The sequence below is a fragment of the Emys orbicularis genome, chromosome 11 (genome assembly GCF_028017835.1).
Source record: "Emys orbicularis isolate rEmyOrb1 chromosome 11, rEmyOrb1.hap1, whole genome shotgun sequence".
NCBI lineage: Eukaryota > Metazoa > Chordata > Testudines > Emydidae > Emys > Emys orbicularis.
Window position 1 is genome coordinate 17,568,800 of NC_088693.1, and position 20,646 is coordinate 17,589,445.

Genomic DNA, 20,646 nt, shown 5'->3' on the forward strand with positions numbered 1-20,646 from the left:
AAAAAAAAGTGGGGTGCAGAGGAACATCTGGGGGGTGAGCTGCAATGCCATCCCTGCGCGGGGGGGGAGGTAGGGCTTGAACAAGCAGCAACACCAGCTGAGTCTCACATGGGGGGCAGGCAGGCAGGCCTCAGGCAGCAATGATGCCGGCTCCAGCCCCATGTGGGATGTGGGAGAGCTCGGGCTAGCCCCATGTGGTGTCCCATTTTCCCTTTGGAAAACATGGTCACTCTAGTTTAGCCACAAACACATTTTGCTATAATTACAGCTGCTGTTTCTACTTGCTCTGGGGGTTGATATGGAAATATTTCCAGACAAGCTGGCAGTATAGAACCTTGAGGGACTGCAAAGTAGTTGCTAATCCTGCACTCTCTGTAGTGTGTGGGAAATTGTTAGCCATGCTCAGTAGCTGTTTTGAAGCTGTGAGAAAGGCTTCATTAAGGGAAGACATTCCTGAATGGGAAGACTCCCCCGTCCCTGCCCCTTAGTTAGAAGCTGGAAGCTCCTGGCCAACCAGTAGTGAGATCTGTCGGGGTACAAAACTAACAGCCATGTTTAGCACTAGTCAGATCCAGCCCAACCCTGAAGGGAGAAGACAAAGAAATCATTGGGATTGAAACTGGGAAAACACCATAAAACAAAGAATCACAGACTGGAGGCCAAATGCCTTCGGGAGGTGTATTACACCATTGACCCAAAGATAATGTGTGAGCCAAACAGCTACTGTCACTATCAAGTGGATGGAGGGATAGCTCAGTGGTTTGAGCATTGGCCTGTTACACCCAGAGTTATAAATTCAATCCTTGAGGGGCCCACTTAGGGTTCTAGGGCAAAATCAGTACTTGGTCCTGCTAGTGAAGGCAGGGGGATAGACTTGATAACCTTCCAGCTCTATGAGACAAGTATATCTCCATGTAAATGTTTTATTTTTTTAATTTTATTTGAAGTTGGGTAGGTGCTCAAGAGTGTGGATGCTGAAACAATTGGGTATGTTGTACAACTAAGTATTTTATTTAATTGTCAATGTAATACGCAGAGGGAGCCTATGTGAAAACAGATCTCCCAGTGTCAGAAGCCCCAATCCCTGTATCTGTTTTGTAAGAGATTATATATATATATGGGTCTAGGCCCTGTGTTATATTCTTCATTTTAAAGGGAAATACATTTCTAGTTAGTGATGTTAGTCTAGTTAGGGTCCATTGTAACTGCTGTGCTGTAAGAGTGGGGTATTTTTGGGTGTTATTCATAAAAAGGAATTTGAAATTATTCACTGCGTGTAGACGTAACTGTCTTAGGTTAAACACTGGTACTAGATTCTTAAGGAGAAGAAGAAAGTGAATCTTATCATTTCCACTTTTAGTATTTAGAGGGTTCCTATAGAAAATCCAGCTGTAGTCTTTTGCAAGGATAGGAATTCACGGTTTGTGCAAATACTTTAAGTCAGATAGAGGAATTATGTAGCACAGAATTGGAAAATAAATTGACTTCCCTCCACTCTACAGAGGTTACAATATCTAGCTGCTGATCTTGCCTGTGGTATCTACAGATATGCCCATCTCTCCTTTTCCCCAATAACAAAGGGCGGAAGAGTACAGTGTGTATGAGATTAGCTGCAATTACATCTACATGCAGTTTTCACTGTGAGCTATTCTGCAACATGCAGAGTCTGTTCCTTCACATAAGAGACAATCCTGCTTCAGAGGGGTATTAAAGATTGTGTGATACTCTGCTACTATTGTAATGGGATCCATAGATGTACCATAGAAGTTGTGATTTTTCATTGATGAGAATGGCATCCAAGGCACAGGCTGGGCATCTCTAGTTATAATTTATAAATTTGAAGAGATAAATAAGTATACTTCCTGTGACAGTGTACCCCATAAGGCTTTATGGGGGGAGTGTACTTATAAATGTATGTATGATATAACTGGAATAGGGTTTTGCTACATATGCCATGTAACATATCTATGTAAGCGTTCTGATCTACTGGTTATGTTCATCCTAGTTGTATGCAGGCACCATTCGTGTGTTCAAAGTTATGTATACTTGCTTGATTTCTAAGTAAGCTTTGTGAGGCATTTGGTCAGCTTCTTTAGGAAGGAATGCGCAAGGGTAAGTACCCGATCAGGAAGTATTTGGGGAACAATGCATCTTGGAATGCTCCGATCCACATAAGAAGTCTTCCTGGAGACATACAAGATACCATGTGGACAATGGCTTCTGCCTGTAAAGACTGAGTCATGCATGGACATGTGACTTGCCCAGGTGACTCCAGAACTCCATCTTGAAGCTGGACTTTGCATAGGAGTGAGGAAGGGGGTCTCCACCCACAAGAGAAAGTCTATTTAAACCCGTGGGAGACCCCTCCATTTGGTCTTCAGCTGGCTAAAGAAGGAGCCTCTCCACCCCCCCAGGATACTTGAAGGAAACTGGAACAAAGGACAGTAACTACAGGGGGTGTGAGTGATTGCTGGACCCAGGCTAAAAGGAGATTAGCCTGTAAAAGGGAGCATTCTGGAACTGGCAGGGATCTTATCTGTATTTAGTTTGATTAGACATAGATTTGCACATTTTATTTTGCTTGGTGACTTACTTTGTTCTGTCTGTTACTACTTGGAACCACTTAAATCCTACTTTCTGTATTTAATAAAATCACTTTTTACTTAGTAATTAACTCAGAGTGTGTATTAATACCTGGGGGAGCAAACAACTGGGCATATCTCTCTATCTGTGTTATAGAGGGTGAACAATTTATGAGTTTACCTTGTATAAGCTTTATACAGAGTAAAACGGATTTATTTGGGTTTAGACCCCATTGGGAGTTGGGCATCTGAGTGCTAAAGACAAGCACACTTCTGTGAGCTGTTTTCAGGTAAACTTGCAGCTTTGGGGCAAGTAATTCAGACCCTGGGTCTGTGTTGGAGCAGACGGGAGTGTCTGGCTCAGCAAGACAGGGTGCTGGAGTCCTGAGCTGGCAGGGAAAACAGGAATAGAAGTAGTCTTGGCACATTGGGTGGCAGCTCCCAAGGGGGTTTCTGTGATCCAACCCGTCACACTTCCCTACATATCCTCCTGCTATTTTCTAAGAGATTTTACAGTCAGTAAAGCCATTAATTTGTATTTTTAATCTTTAAATACCTCTAGTATTGTTCATGTCACTATATCCTATTCTAAGATTATGACCCTGTACTGAATACAGTAAGCAGCTCATATACCTTTCTAGCTTGTATAATTGTCAGTGGGGAAGTCAGCACATTGCTGTCCTGATTGTTTCTCACTGTGGCAAGTATAATATGTTTCAGACTAAAACTATTGTCTTGGCCTACTTGTGAATGATGTTACTATAATGTGGTTTAGCAACGTAATAGGGAAGAGTGCATTTCACAAATAGAACGCAGCCATGCGTTGTCATCTGATCGTTGTTGTCATAACTAGAAAATAAACTGAAGAGATCGTTTGGCCTTCTTATAACCAGTGCCTTCTCTCTGTGTGGCATGTGTTAGCACTAGCCTCATTCACGCATGCTTCATACAATTCCTGTTTGACATTAGCCTACCCAATTATCTATATACATACATCACCTCCAGTCACTTCGGAGCAACACTACTAAACTGTAAGTGATGGAATGCTGGAACAACTCTCTCTGGCTGGATTTCCCATTGGTATGAGGTTGCACTCATGTTAGGATTATAGCAATTCCTTAGAAGAAGGCATCTGTCACAACACAGGACATTACTCCAACACGAACTATGCATACTGGATGTGACATGCTGATTATCATGATGAAAGCTATTGTTACCAAGTAGCCAGATTTGGGGCAGAATACTTGTGTCCTCAAGTGTCCTCCTGTTTCAGCATTATCTAATGCATTAGTTATTGGAGATCGTAATGGGGTGTTGTCATTGAGCACACCCCCTTGTGGCCCTGCCGTTACATTGCTCACAGCACCCACTCCGGTTCTTTCATTCAACTACCCAGACTATATTAGTTCAAAATGTCCATGAGGGTGCTAAAGTTACAAGATGGAGTCTGCTCTGCAGACAGCTCTGGCTAAGAGAAGGCGTGCGCAGGAACACAGCAGTGAAAGTCTCTTCCACCCCAGGGGCACCTGTTCCAAGCTCCCTAGAGTGAACAAACACACAGGAAGAATACTATGAATATAGGAAAGGGAAATATTTATTCACAGAGGGATGAATGGAGAAAAACAACATGGGGGAAGATACGGGGAGCAGTAAAACAGGGTTACATTCAACAGAAGGCCTCACCACAGGCCTAGTGGTACCAGTCTAAAAGGTCAGACACCGAGCAATGTCTCTGCACACACAGTTCAGGAGTCCTGGGCAAAGTTCCAGTCCAATGGTGATTCTTGTGCGCTACTGGTCATCTTCGGCGCCAGTAAACTTTCCCCAGCAAACCCCTCCGGTTCCCTCTTCTGCCGCTCTCTGCAAAGCCACACACAGCGACAACCTCCCCACTTAAATAGCTGCAGCTTCCCTCCTTATTCTCAATACAAAGTCACAAGCCCCAGTACTCACAGCCCTGTGCAGCTCTGGGCAGCAGTGATACTGGGTCCAGCTCCAGTTTCTCGGGTGATTCCTCCCTGGCCAGTGCTCCTCCTGGTAGGGTGACCAGATAGCAAGTATGAAAAATCGGGACGGGGGTGGGGGATAATTGGCACCTATATAAGAAAAAGCCCTGAATATCAGGACTGTCCCTATAAAATTGGGACATCTGGTCACCCTACCTCCTGGCTCCTGTCCTGGGGTGTCCACTCTGTCCCTCCCAGGCTTTGGGCAAGTTCTTGGCTGCTTCACTGTTTGAGGACCTGCTTACTGCAGCCCTTCTGTCTGGAGCTCCAGACACACCCCACCTTCTCTCATCTCTCTCTCTGCTTCCCTCCTCGCCTTTGTCTCTCCTTACAACAGGAGTCTCCAGCTGTCCTCCTTGGAGCTGGAGTTGTGATTTAAGCCCAAAGCAGAGCCTCAGCCAATTTCCCATCCAACAGTGCCTTTCCCGCAATTAGTCCTTTCACCCTCCAGCTAGGAGGGTGCAGCAGTTAGTCCTTTTCCTACTAGTGGTTTTTTGCTCTGAAGGAGAAGGCAGCATACATGCTGATCCCCTTCCCAAAGCTCACCACAATTGGTTGGGTGAGAAGGGAGCCTTGCCCCACCCATTCTGCAAGGGTTCTGGTCCCAGGGCCCATAAAGAACCAATGATGGGATTTCCTCCCAGTGTTCCTGGGACCACTTCCTCTCACCAATATTTCCTAGGTTCTTGTATATATCAGTCCTTTCAAAATCTTAAAGGGTCACACCATATGGCAGGGGGATTGACCCCTAGACCCTCCTAACCTTAAGGGGCAGACTACCCAATTACAGAGCTATTGGTGGATCATCTGAAGTCTGGTTCAAGCAGGCAGTACTTTCAATTACCAGAAGGGTGGTACATTCATAGAATCAGTGTATTTAAGGCCAGAAAGGACCACAAGATCAGCTAGTCTGATCTCCTTTATATCACAGGCTGCTAATGCCACGGAGCACCTGCACACTAAACCCAGCAACCACAAGAGACTAGACTGTGTGTCACAGGGAGACAATAGGTAGAACTGAGGTGCACCAATGCCAGAGGCCCCTGCAATGGCAAGGAAATATTAAGTGAGATATACCCAGATAATCCTGGCAAGTGACCTGCACCCACACACTGCAGAGGAAGACACAACAAAATGTCACTGCTAATCTGGCCTGGGGGGAAATTCCCTCCCAACCCCACAAATGGTGATCAGTTAGATCCTGAGCATGTGAGCAAGAACCAGGCATCCAAGCACATGGAGGATAAAATGTTTGGTGCCATCTCAGAGGACTGGCCTGTCCTTCAAAAGAAATGACAAAATGCTTCAAAAGAAAGAAAGACACACACACACACAAACTCCTACCTACAACCCCCCCCTGCGAAACACTGCTGTTAGCTTCTAAAAGCAGAGAGGAGGAGGAGGAATAAGAATCTCTTCCATTTTGGCGATGAAGAGGCACTTGGTAGTATTGCTACAGTTATGAGTTCTCCAGGCCTTCTCTCTCCCTCCATTAGAAACCTCTCACTGAAGAATTTATAACTTTATGAAAAAGGTCTCCATTAGACTGACTCTAAAAAACAGGGCTTTCCCCATACACTTCAATTCAGAACTCAGTGGAAGACACTTCAAAAAGATAATACTTCGCATTTGTACAGACCTTTTCATTGACGGATCACTAAGTATCTCAATACCTCTACAAGATACTGTACATATAATGCCTAATGTACAGATGGGAATACTCATATACAGAGTGGTTAAATGATTTTGAAGGTCAAACAATAAATTAACTAGAGACCTGGTACAGAACCCAGGAGTCCTACTTCCCAGTCACTAGAAAACACCTACTCTAAAACAACAAAAATAAAAACACGCCAATATAAAAAAAATTAAAAAAAAAATTAATTGAAGACAAAACATTACCACACTCAAAGTTCTGGCTGAACCTCTGTCCTGCTCCTAGATGTGCTGCACTGTCTAGAAAGGGACGCACATTACTGATGAAATTTCAGGCAGGACTTTAGATTCTTATTTTTAATATGGATCCTTTAGGATTCTTCCTGCCCTAACAATAGGGATCTTGTAAAGTCAGCCATTTCTTTTGCATGCAGCCTTGAATCCTACATTTTTTCATGATACAATAAAGATCTGCAGAAACATTGCAAATGCCATACTATAACTGGCCATATGTCCAATCCAGTACACTGCTATCAGCAAATATATTTTATGAAACAGTAATATAATGTTACATAGTCATACACTCACAGACACCACAGCTGTCTGCTAATCACATACATAATGAGTAGAGTCAATACTAGTGTCTAAAAAATGCAGTTCTGTACCCAATAAGCTAAAGATGGAGTTCCACTAAGTCAGCCAGGAGAGGGCAGCAACAGCAGGTATGTCACAGTGGAAAGTAGCTAAAGTATTATGGTAGAAATACATTATTTTGTTTTTTTCAGATTGCTATTAGATATTTTCTGAAACTTGACACAATACATTAGATTCTAATTAAGATCATACAAAGAATCCTGATTCATTAACGGGATTTGGTCTGACACAAATGTAATTAAGTAACCAAAAATGTAACAAAAAAGTTTTGCTATAAAAAGGTACTGTGGGATCTGATTAAACCTCTGTTAAAAGGATCATTGTACATATATAGTAGGCTACTCCACTTAGGCATCTGGATAAGGCTTTATCTTGGCTCTGAATTTGATGGGTTTTGGCACCATAAGCTACAGTTGGGCAGAAAAATGGAATTTCCAAGCCATGAGAAATTCTGATGTTTTGAAATTTATTCTCATGCTCTACCAGGAGATAAAGTAATTTCAAAAAATGTACACAGAACAGAAATTTTGAAAAATTTTAATTCAGACATGTCAAAACAACCTTGCTGAAAATGTTCAGTTTTGACATAATGGAAATGTTTTGCTTCTATAATGTCAAAACATAGAATATTAAAATATCAGTGCGTAATATAAATATCTTAATCAAAGTTGGAACAAAACAAGAAACTCAAAATGAAATACTCTATTTCAATTTCTAATCATTTCCCCATAGAATATTTTATTGACATCGACACACTCCTGTGAAACATTTCAATTTCAACAAAATAGTATTTCCTGTGGGAAGACTGTTTCATCAGATTTTTTTCTAGCAGCTCTAAGAATAGCTTGAGCCAAAACTACTTTTATTTTATGGCAACCCATCCTTTTGCCATAGAAATTAATTAGAATCAGCTCTAACTTTGTTAATGTAAGAGAAGTATGAAGCTGGACTAATTGTTTTCACTGTGACAGACATTTTACACGATTCTGTAGCCAAACTACCATTCTCATTAAATTTTATAAACCAAAAACAAAAAAACCTCTACATTTCAAACAAACCGTGCAAGTGAAATTGAGCAGGATTTCATACTCACAAAAATCCAGATTTGCACAGTGTAACTAGTAGGTTAGCATAACTGAGAGTATATAAAAAGGAGATTGTTCCAACTGACCATTTGGATCAGCAAAAATTTCCACCCTCCTACATGGAATTTGAACATTTGAGAGATGTGATTTATAATACAACAGAAAGATTCATGGGAAGATCAGTCTGATGTCTCTACAGTACTTCTAGAGCACCCATCGTTCTACTAAGGCCCCAATCAGACTAACACACATGCTTAAATTTTGAATAGTCCCATTGATTTAAGCATGTCTCTGCAGAAATGGGGGGCTAACTGCTAATAAACTACCCTTTTACTTTGTGTTTTCTCTTTTAGGTATGCTCCTCTGCAGGTACAGATGTGATTTATCTAGTAACTGTGTTGGTTTTCTACAACACCTGGTTTCATTACAGTCTCCTCTAGCTATATATAAAGTTAAAGAATCATTTTTTTTTATAAAAGTTAAATCAATGTCATTGAAAAGTCGAGGAAAAAGGAAGGAAATAGTGTTTGCTAAATAGTTACAACCAAAATTGCCAGGGGAAAATGCTGTAGTGTGGAGAAATATTATAAAAAATGAAAAGTAAAATATGAAATTTAACTGTGAATTATTTTTAGGCTTTTTTAGACCAGGATTATTTTATGCCTTTCAAATTCTGCATATTGCAAAAATAAGCTACATCTTCACCTACATAAAGAAATAGACATTAACCCCCTACTAGGAGTGCATTCCATTCTATTCTAATAAATAGCATTTTTCTTTTCACGTTCTTTAGTAAATATCCCACAGCTAGTCTTTAAAGTCACTAGTTCTATAATCAATGGGCAGAAGATTCATAAGCTGATACAGTATTGCAAAAAGTCTCTGATCAGTTGCCTCCATTCTTAGTGATTTTAAAACGCCAACATTTGGCAAAACCTGCAGTGCATTACACTAATTTGCATTAGGCCTGAAGGTTTTCAGTGAAGCAAATTTGATGAAGCATTTTGATGAAGCTTGAATAGTTATCTAGAATATTTCCTGCTATTTTTTCTACATTTGCTTTATGTTTCTACAGAATTTACATATATCTCGGTCCACAGAGACATGATTGAACATGCTGCCTATTGTACAAATGGATGAGCCCCTCAATGGTACAACAGATAGGACTGGATAGTCATTTTAAAACATATTCTAATAAATAAATGAATATACAGTATATCTTAAATAAGACCAAAAAAGGTAGCTGGTTGGCAGATTTACCATTTACAGGGTTCTGTGTATAACCTTTGGATGGGCTAGAGTTTACTTCATTGCCCTTCTCCAGTGCCTAAAAAAGCCCAACTCCCATAGAAAAGCACCTGGAAAGGGAAACCCAGAATTCAATCACCAAGGATTGTCAGTAAGGATTGCACAGGGTCAGTGTCCCCACATTCAAGTCTAAAAGAACAAAAGGAATGAAGTTAATTCTTAAGTACCAACTTTATAAAATTTTATGATAAAGAAACAAATCACAACAACTTTATGTTTTAAAACATAACCTAGCTACTTTGTAATCCACATACATTATCTTCACAGTTCTACATAAACATAAATAAAGAAAACAAATTAAATCTAAACAGGTCAGTCCCCACAGAAATACAGTGAGAAAAAAAAACTCAGTTTCCAAAAGCTTAGATTGAGTTCACCTGAGTCTCAGTTAGTCTCTGATCACCAAATCTATACAGTCTGCTGAGTCAAAAGCAACATCTTCCCTCCACTTGCTTGTAGAAATTTTCAGCAGAGGAGGAAGAGTCTGCATGGATTCCAGCTGAAATCACTCAGTTAGCTAGCCAGCTAACCAATTAACCAACCACTCAGTTAAGAAAAATACAAAACTAAAAATAGCAAAATAAATGACTTTTCACCCCCATTATCACATTTAAATAAAAGAAAAGTTGATGAATCATACTAGTTGAGACAATTTATCTAAAACTATTTGGTTAAAACATTCGAAGTATTTTTCCCTCCCAATTTTCCTTCCTGTAATTAGTTTCCTTATTAGAGGGTTAACATTATCTCTAACCTGCTGCCAAATGTAGTCCTGGGGGAATTCTGCTCCAAAAAAATTAAAAATTCTGAGCACAATATTTTAAAATTCTACAAAATTCTTCATATTTTATTTGTCAAAATCACACACAATATAGTCACACAAGTTTCAATTAATTTTGGTAATTTATTTCAAAATAAATGTCAGGAGCAAACCTGGAGGGTTGTGAGAGAAGTATATAACAGGTTTTTTGAAGGGGAAAGGAATTGTTAGGGAGTTGAGAAGCCTCCCCCATGCAGACCCTGGCTGACCTCTAGCCTCTCCCATTCAGTCAGGCACATCTGCCCCTGTCCCCACAGGCAACAACTTTCCAAAGTGTCAGGGAGTGCTTGACCCCCCTGCTCTGCCCCCACTCCATGCCTTCTCCCAAGGCCCCACGCTGCCTCTTCCCACCCAGTTACACTCCATCCCTGTCCCCTCCCCCGAGTGCGCTGCATCCTCACTTCTCCTCCCTTCCTCCTGCATGCTGCAAAACAGCTGTTCGCGGTAGGCAGGAGGCACAGGGAGGGAGGGGGAGGTGCTGATCAGTGGGGCCCACCAGTGGGCAGGAGGTGCTGGGGGGGGTGGGAGATGATATGGGGGCTGCTGGTGGGTGCTCAGCACCGGAGCACCCACAGAGTCTGCACCTATGCCTATCCCCATGTGTTGCTGTATCCCCCATCTCCTCCATCCCCATAGGCCCTGCACCCCTTCCCCCATCCCCATGGATCCCTGCACCCCTTCCTCCATCCTCATTTGGCCCTGGACCCCCTCTCAGCCACCCCAACCCCCATGTGGCCTTGCACCCTCCTGCCCCTCTGCATCCCCACTCCCATTCAGTCCCCACCCCAATCTGTCCCCCAGTCTATGTGACCCCCATGTGCCCAGCTTTGTCTATCTCCCTCCATATCCCATGCCTCCTCACCTGGCCCCATGGGCATACTGCTCTGAGGAATGCAGCCCCTGACCCCTCCCTATTGGCTACTGACTGCTAGCTCTGGTGACTGGCTGCCCTCTGTTCTGGTGTTGGGCTTTTGGGCGGGGGCTCCGGGAGGGAGTTTGGGTGCAGGAGGGGACTCGGGGCTGGGGCAGGGCTGCAGGAGAGGGTTTAGGGTCCCGGCAGTGCTTACCGTGGCTCCCGGGTAGCAGCTGCCACATCCCTGCAGCCCCTAGATGCATGGGCAGCCAGGGAGGCTCCATGCGCTGCCCTTGTGCCCACAGGCGCTGTCCCTGCAGCTCCCATTGGTCGCGGCTCCTGGCCAATGGGAGTTGCGGAGCCAGTCCTCGGGGCGGGGCAGCGTACGGAGCCTTCCAGACTGCCCATGCGTCTAGGGGCTGCAGGGACCTGGCAATCACTTCTGAGAGCTGCGTGGAGCTAAGGCAGGCAGGAAGCCTGCCTCAGCCCTGGGTGCCCGCTGCGCCACCGACTGGACTTTTAATGGGGAGCCACCAGGGTCCCTTTTCAACTGGCCATTCCAGTCAAAAAATGGACGCCTGGCAACCCTACTCTAGATATGGACCCAATTTTGAAAGTGTTGACTTTGGTTTCTTGTTTCCTGAGTCTATATATGTGAGGTATAGAATTTATAACAATAACTAAAAACAACTCATCTGTTCTGTGTGTGACAGAGGTAATTTAAGTCCAAATGAGTGACAGAAATTGAGGTTTGAGCAGAAGGGAATATATTTCCAATACATGTTTGTGATTAACCCAACTAATCACTAGATGTCACTGTAAAATGTGTCATAAAAAAAGAGAAAAGAGCATTTATTTGCCAACAAATATGGAGACAACCACTCAGGAGCTCCAAACTATAAGCTATAATACATTCAGTGTACTAAGCATTGAGAAATTTCAAGTCTTATACAGTGGGATAAACTAAAAAAAAACAAAACGATCTCTTAGATAGTTTGATTAGCAATTCTCCTTCATGTTGACTACAAATAGCAAACTAGCCAGTGTTTTTAAAGTGTGCGTGCCAGACATCAAGGCTAAAATGTACAAGAGCTGCTGTAATATTGCTGCCAGTGGCCGACAGAGATATTGATCACAGATTTATTGCCAACAGCAGAGAGCCCTTTTCTTCCCAGGTGTATTTCATCTGATTCTAAACACCATAAAAGCCTTTGTTGAAACTGGGAGTTTTTAAATGATTAACCTGCCTCTTAGCAAGGGCATGTGGTTTCATCTGTAAATGTACTGCAATTATCATAATATGCATATCATGGAGTTATTAAATGAAAAATATTTTTCATCTCATGGGACAAAAATGTTTTTGTTTTGCTGTGAGTGAAAAATTCTTTCAAACAGTTTATATAGAGGATGCCTGAGATATCAGGATATGAGAGAATGTTTTATCACGGTTAGAAAAGGGAAGTATTTTTACCAGTTTAACATTTATGATTAGCCTCTTCTGAGAAGCTGGAAAATACAGTTCCCCTCTCCCTCAATATTTCCATTGCTCATCTAGCAAACATCTGATTATTTTTTTAATTGCCCTGACACACACTTTGTACTGAACTTGAAGGTTATTGGCAAAAGAAAATAAAACTTGGTGTTTTGTTTTAAGCAAATCAATTTTTTCCCCTGCTTTTTCAATTTATTCGTTTGCATATTAGAAATAAAAGGCCTTAGCTTCTATGTTTTTGCTGAAAGATTCCTTGGCGGACAGGTGTGACTAAGGCATCATAAGCGACGGAAATGTGAGGTACTGAGGGCCTGTTCTTTTGTCCATTCAAGTCAATGGGAGTCTTTCCAGCAGGTACTGGAAACAGGATTTTTGGTCACTGTCTAAAACTCCAGGGCTGTTGTTGTTTTAAACACCTATGCAGCTCACACTCCCACTACACACTTGGGATAAAAGCTTCCTTCATAAGAGTTTATACACATACCTGCCTCTTAAATTGAGGGTCCAAAAAGCTCCCACTTTAATTTTTAAGACCACCAGCACAAGTAAAGAACCCAAAGCTAGATATTCTGGATAAATCAAAGGTCAAAACAAAGATGAGGAAAAACCATATAAGAAAAAAAATCCATAAGGCCTTCTTTATACATCACACAGAAGCAAGAAAGAATCCTACTTCTCTCTCCAGATGCCTATTTTCACTCTATCACAGGGACTGGCCCTTTAAGGGCAGTGAGGGTCCAGCCTATCTGTAAGGAAGAATGAGCCAACTCAGACCCACCTGGAAGTAATTAAATTCCTAGGTGGCTGGTGGCAGGTAATTAGCTAAGGAGCCTGATAAAGGGTTACCAGCGCTCAGATGGGGAGGGGCAGGGGGAGAGGCTAAAGCCAGGAAGCTCATTAGAGCAAGGAACCTGGAAGGCATGTTCCAGGAGAGAACTCCCCTAAGAGAGTGGAACTCCAAGAAATGACAGAAGCCTGGGGAACTGCAGCTGGCTGGAGAAAGTGGTTGCAGGGAATGCAAGTAAAGACTAAACTGAACCCCAGCTCTGGGAGGGAGGGCTGAGGACTCCTAACTCAGGGGCAAGGGTGGTGAGGAGTTTGAGTGACAGCTAGAAGCTGAGCAGGGAGAAGGAAGAGACTTTATTTTTGAGCTTATTGGGACCCAAATAAAGGCACAGTACATACTCCTAACATAACCGGGTTTACTTTAAGAGCAAAGTATATGCTAGGAAGAACTGTCTGGAAGCAGTCTACAGTCGGCTTTACCAGATACACAGCTAGGAAAACATGGCTCTCCTTTGTCTTATGTCACTTTTTTAGTTCAAATGAAGCCTAACTCCTAAGAGTCCAGACTATGCCTCCTTCCTATGAATCCACAAGACAACACACGGTACCAGAGTGAGGTAGAAATGAGGACAGAAAAGAGGACTGTGGTGAAGCAGTAAAGGAGTCATCTTGGAGATGAAGCAACTGAAAGCTACCAAGAAGCTGAAATTCTCAAGTAATGCCACAGACTCCTGGAAGAAATTCAAACAGAGTTTAAATTTATCTAAGCAAGCAGCTGGCTTTGGGGAGAAAGAAGACCAGCAGAAAATAGCAATCATGGGGTGTGTCTACACTTAATGTTACAGCACCACACCTGTACTGCGTCAGTGTAGACACTACCTATGGCAATGAGAGGGATTCTCCCACCCATGTAGATAATCCACCTCCATGAGAGGTGGTAGCTAGGTCAATGGAAGAACTAGCGCTGTCTACACTGGGGGATAGGTCAGCTTAACCATGCCGTTCAGGAGTATGGATTCTTCACAACCCTGAATAATGTGGTTAAACCAACTTAATTTTCTAGTTTAGACAAGGCCTCAAACATTGCAGGATTTGAGGCAGTTGATGTCTTTAATAGCAACTAAGGCTTTGTCTACACTAGCACTTTTGTCAGCAAAACTTTTGTCAGTCAGGGGTGTGAAAACACACACACCCCTGACCAATATAATTTTCACCGAAAAAAGCGCCGATGTGGAGAGAGTGTCTTCTGCCAACATAGCTACCGCCGCTCATTGGGGTGGTTTAATTATACTGGTGGAAGAGAGGTAAAAGATCAAATAAAATTGATAAACTTTGTGATAGTTAAAGGGAAAGCACCTATATTGGGTTTATTTAAAAGACATGCCAACTCCTTGGGCTGACACAGTGCACATCATAGAGCAGATGTGGGACATACTGTCCAGAACTGCACAGAATATTCAAGGTCTGGGCATACCTTGGATTTATATAGTAGTAGTATGATATTTTCTGTCTTATTATCTACCCCTTTCCTAGTGGTTCCTAATATTCTGTTAGCTTTTTTGACTGCCACTGCACATTAAGCAGATGTTTTCAGAGAAATATCCACAATGACTCCACAATCTTTCTTGAGAGAGAACAGCTAATTTAGACCCCATCATTTTGTTTGTATAGTTGGGATTACGTCTTCTAATGTGCATTGATTTGCATTTATCAACAATGAATTTCATCTGCCATTTTCTTGCCCAGTCACCTAGTTTTGTGAGATCCCTTTGTAGCTCTTTGCAGTCTGCTTTGGACTTAGCTATCTTGTGTAGTTTTGTATCATCTGCAAATTTCACAGTTTCTCTCTTTTTCCAGATCATTTATGAATATGTTCAAAACACTGGTCCTACTATAGATCCCTAGGGGACACTGCTGTTTACCCCTCTCCATTGTGAAAACTGACCATTTATTCCTACCCTCTGTTTCCTGGTTTTTAACCAGTTAATCATCCATGAGAGGACCTTCCCTGTTATCCCATGATTGGTTACTTTGCTTAAGAGCCTTTGGTGAAGGACCTTTTCAAAGGCCTTCTGTAAATCCAAGTACAATATATTCACTAGATCATCCTTGTCCACATGTTTTTTGACCGCCTCACCATTCTAATAGATGGGTGAGGCATGATTTCCCTTCGTAAAAACTATGTTGATTCTTCCCTGTAGAAGGGTTCGGTAGGGGTCGCCCCTCCCTGGGCGGCTGGGAGCCAGGCCGCCTCACTACTGAGGTCCACTGAGTCAGGGAATTAGCTGGGTGAGGCGGGAAACAGTCAAGGGCTCAGGCCATCAGGCAGGGGCTGAGCAAATAGTTCCGGACCAAGCCCGGACCCTGGGTCAGGGCAGGGCAGTCAGCAAACAGTCTAGAGCTCAAGTCCCAGGCAGGGGCTGAGCCAAATAGTTCAGTAATAAGCTGAGGCCCTGGGTCAGGGCGGGGCAGCAAACAAACGGGAGCTCAGGCCCTCAGGCAGGGGCTGAGCAAATAGTTCAGGAACAAAAACCCAGACTCTTGGTTCTGAGCATCTGGGGCGAGGGGGAGACTGCCACCCATAAGTGGGGTGGCAGGGGGGGACGCAGGACCGCCCACTCCACTGCATCCCAGCCCGGGGCCCTAACAGCAGCAGGCAGCCTGCTGCTGTGTCAGTGGGGATCCTGGCCGCACACACTGACATCGGCTCTGGGTGTGCCGCAGCCAGACTAGGGTCGGCTGCCCCCAGGCTACTTCCTACCTCCCCCTCTAGCAGTACCTGCATCTGGTCGGTGTCCTCCAGGGAATCAAGGACCATGGGCTCCTCAGGGTACTCGGCGAGCAGTAGGCTTGGCAGCTCCTCTGGGTCGCTTCTCTACGGTAGGGTTGACAGCGTCTCCGGGGTCTGGTCGTCACCAGGCCTTGACTGGTATGGCCAGTCCTCGGGTCGGTCACAGGCTGCAGGAGTCTCCCCAGCAGGAGCTAGGCCCCCAGCGTCTGGCATCTCCGGGGGCCAGGCAGCTTCTGAGCCCTGGGATGCGACTTTTATACTTCCGGTCCTGCGCTCTGTCCTTTGGGGGGCGGGTGCAGGCTCCAGTGGCTCCACCCACTTTGGCATCCAGAGGGGCTTGTCCCTCTCTGGGGCGGCTGGGAGCCAGGCTGCCTCACTACATTCCCCAACTAATCATATTTATCTATGTGTCCAATAATTCTGTTCTTTACTATAGTTTTAACCACTTTGCCTGGTACTGAAGTTAGGCTTACTGGCCTGTAATTGCCAGGATCACCTCTGGAGCCGTTTTTAAAAAATTGGTGTCATATTAGCTATCCTCCAGTCACCTAGTACAGAACCTGATTTAAGTGATAGGTTACATACCACAGTGAATAGTTCTGCAATTTCATATTTGAGTTCTTTCAGGACTCTCGGGTGAATACCATCTGGTCCTGGTGACTTATTACTGTTTAATTTATTAATTTGTTACAAAGCCTCCTATCAACACCTCAATCTGGGACAGTTCCTCAGATTTGTCACCTAAAAAGAATGGCTAAGGTTTGGGAATCTCCCTCATATCTTCAGCCGTGAAGACTGATGCAAAGAATTCATTTAGTTTCTCCGCAATGGCCTTAACTTCCTTGAGTGCTCCTTTACCATCTCGATCATCCAGTGGCCCCCCCACTGGTTGTTTAGCAGGTTTCCTGCTTCTGATGTACTTAAAAAAAAGTTGCTATTACTTTTTGAGTCTTTGGCTAGCTGTTCTTCAAATTCTTTTTTGGCCTGCTTAATTATACTTTTACACTTGACTTGCCAGAGTGTATAGTCCTTTCTGTTTTCCTCAGTGGGATTTGACTTCCAATTTTTAAAGGATGCCTTTTTGCCTCTAACCACCTCTTATACTCTGTTTAGCCATGGTGGCATTTTTTTCCCCCATCCTCTTACTATTTTTTAAATTTGGAGGTAAACATTTAATTTGAGTCTCTATTAATGGTGTTTTTTCTTTAAAAGTTTCCATGCAGCTTGCAGGCATTTCACTCTTGTGACTGATACCAACCATCCTTCAGGACCCTCAGGGCCTGATGTTGCTCTCACCATGGTGTAAATCAGAGTTAATGCATTAGAGTCAATGCGTGAAATCCTAGCCCCAATGAAATAAACAGCAAAATTTCCATTGACTTCAACAAGGCTAGGATTTCACCCACTGGCATTTTACTGGCGTGACAAGAGAAGCAGATCCTCAATTTCTAGGTGTCGTTCACCTTACTCTAGACTAGAAGAATTTTAAGGTAGGAAAGATTAGGAGCCCAACTATTTAATAGTGTCCATTGGAACAATTTAGATAAATCAGTTATGATTTATCTATTGATTCATACTGGATTTAACAAGTAGTCTTGTGATTCCAGCTACATTTTCCTTCTCACTGAAATCCTTTATTAGCACTTCTGACAGGTCTCACCAAGGTCACACAAACCACACTGGCTCTATTTATTCCAATTATGGGAGAACATCAATCTCTCCAGGCATTTTTTACATTCCTTTTTTTCTAATCTTTCCTTGAACAATCACTTCAAAGTGTCGTTAAGCTCCCACAGGCTTGCAGTCAGCACCAAGCATGAATGCCTCCTTCTTTCCACTTTCCTTCTGAAAACCATGGGCTTAAAATGATATGGTGCACCCTTATAGGCATGGCAAATTTGAATAGCACTGAAAATGCTTGACCCCACAATAAGAAATAATTGCAAAAACCTTAAGTTTCCATGGGTTCCAATTTCCCATTAAAAAGGGCATCCTGCATAAAACAGTTTCTCATTTATAGACTTCTCTGTGGCATTCATTAGCATGGTATCTGAGCAGATCACAAACCTTAAATGAATATATTTTCATAATATGCATATGAGGTACAGAAATGTATTAAGCCCTATTTCAGGGATGGGCAACTGAGGCACAGAGATGAAGGCCCAGATTTTTAAGGTATTTAGGCACTGCTGTGCTCAGTGTCACAATGCTTAACTGACTTACAGCCTAAATTTCATTTTCAAATGGGATTTGGGCATTTAGGAGCCTAAATCCTGTTGATAGTCAGGATCCTAAATTCTTTGAGCATTGCAAGACTGAGTGCAGCAATGCTTAAACACCTTTAAAAAAATTAGGCCTAAGTGATTTACCCAAGATCTCACAGAGAGTCACTGGGAATATTTCTGCTGAGTCTGAGGCCACGGTTTTAGGAAGGATGGTCTTGTGCCTATCATTGGAGAACAACTTCAATATTGTATAGAGGACCTACAAAAGACAGATCAGATTGTGCCTGCTGATATACAGATGCACAAGAGAGAAGGAAAGGGCCCAGAAAGGGCTGTGCACAGCTGCTGACCTTATATTCCCCTAAGCACAGGGACTATGCCAGGCTAGCACCTACAGCAGCACTGTCCTCTCCAGAGGGGAAAAGATTATGTTCCCTACACCAGTCCCATCCCACTTCAGCCTCTGAAAGGGTGAATGCAGAGGACGTATTCCCCGACCTTCTTGGAAGCATCGTGCTCAAGTTAGTCATGATGATTGCTGGATCTCCAGCTCGGGTGGGATGCTCCTGCAGTGCTCCCAACATGGGTCTGTGCCTAAAAGCCACTATCTGGCCCTAAACGTTTTATTTTACTTAAAAATATGAATACTATAAGGCCTGATCCAAAACCTATTGAAGTCAATGGGAAAACTCCCACTGACTTCGCTGGGCTTTGGATCAGACCCATAGAGCAGCTATAAGTTTTGACTAACTAAAAGTTAAGAAGGTGTATTCTTAATCAGCAGATCTGTGCTTATTCCAGGATACATCTGCTTCTTTAGTGACAAATAAAGGACCAAATCATTCAGCCCTACCATGTGCAGAACTCCCACAGAAAGCCTGTGAACATCTAGCTTTCAAGAAAAGGTAGGGTTACCATATTAAAATATTTAAAAAAGAGGACACTCCACGGGGCCCCGTCCCCACCCCTTCCCTGCCCCAACTCTGCCCCCTCCCCGCCCCAACTCCACCCGCTCCCCAGCCCCACCCCAACTCCGCCACCATTCCAACCACTTCCCTAAAGTCCCCGCCCCAACTCTGCCCCCTCCCCTGAGCGCCCCACATTCCCCCTCCTCCTCCCTCCCAGCCACGCGAAACAGCTGCCCGAGCGCTACCGGCTTCACAGTTTGCCGGGCAGACCTCCAGACCCTGCGCCCCTGTGAAGCCGGTAGCGCTCGGGCAGCTCGGCTCTTCAGCTACACAGAGCTGAGGTGTCTGGGGGGAGCAGCAGCAGCCGCCGCCTCTGGAGCCGCTCTAAGGTAAGCAGGGGACAGGGATGCCGGCAAAGCATTTTCCCGGACATGTTCGGCTTTTTGGCAATTCCCCCCGGACGGGGATTTGAGGACCAAAAATCCAGACATGTCCGGGAAAATCCGGACGTATGGTAACCCTAGGAAAAGGCCCTATCTTTGTATTTCTTTCACTTCTATCCACCCTTCAGGGCCTGTGATGGGGTGCTCCACTCATCACTAGAATGGTGCCTTCTCCTGGTCACTCTAGGGAATAGCTCATGAGGTCAATACTCCTTCCCATAATTGCACGCCATCTCCTCACCTCTCTGTCTGGGTCTGCAGCCACTCTCTTGCTCCATGAGTAGGGCTGCTGCCTCTTCATGACTCAGTCCTCTAGCCAGGTCACGACACACATTTTACCCTTAAATTAAATTAAGGGAGATATCCTATCTCCTAGAACTGGAAGGGACCTTGAAAGGTCATCGAGTCCAGCCCCCTGCCTTCACTAGCAGGACCAAGTACTGATTTTGCCCCAGATCCTTAAGTGGCCCCCTCAAGGATTGAGCTCACAACCCTGGGTTTAGCAGGCCAATGCTCAAACCACTGAGCTATCCCTCCCCCAAGGTACCAAAGGGTTTCCCCAGTAATCCTGGCAGTCTTCCCACTCACCGCCTCCCTCAGTAGCTAGCAGAGGAACCTGGGCCCACCCTCTACTCCAGATTCCAGCTCAGGGACCCTCTAGTCAGCAGTCAAGGTTGTTCCTTTCTGGACCCTTACTGCCTTTCCCTGAGCCCTTTCCTTACCATTTTAGGAGTGGTTCTCAAACTGTGGGTCAGGACCCCAAAGTGGGTCACAAGAGCTGGTGTTAGGCTGGCTGGGGCCCAGGGCCAAAGCCCAATCCCAAGCTTCAGCCCTGGGTATCAGGGCTCAGGTTACAAGCCCCCCGCCCGGTGCTGAAGCCCTTAGGCTTTGGCTTTATTCCCCCCCCCCGGGGCAGCAGGGCTCAGGCTTGGCTTTAGCCCCCCAGGGCAGCAGGGCTTGGGCGGGCGGGCTCAGGCTTCGGTCCCCCCCTCTTGGGGTCATGTATTAATTTTTGTTGTCAGAAGTAGGTCACGGTG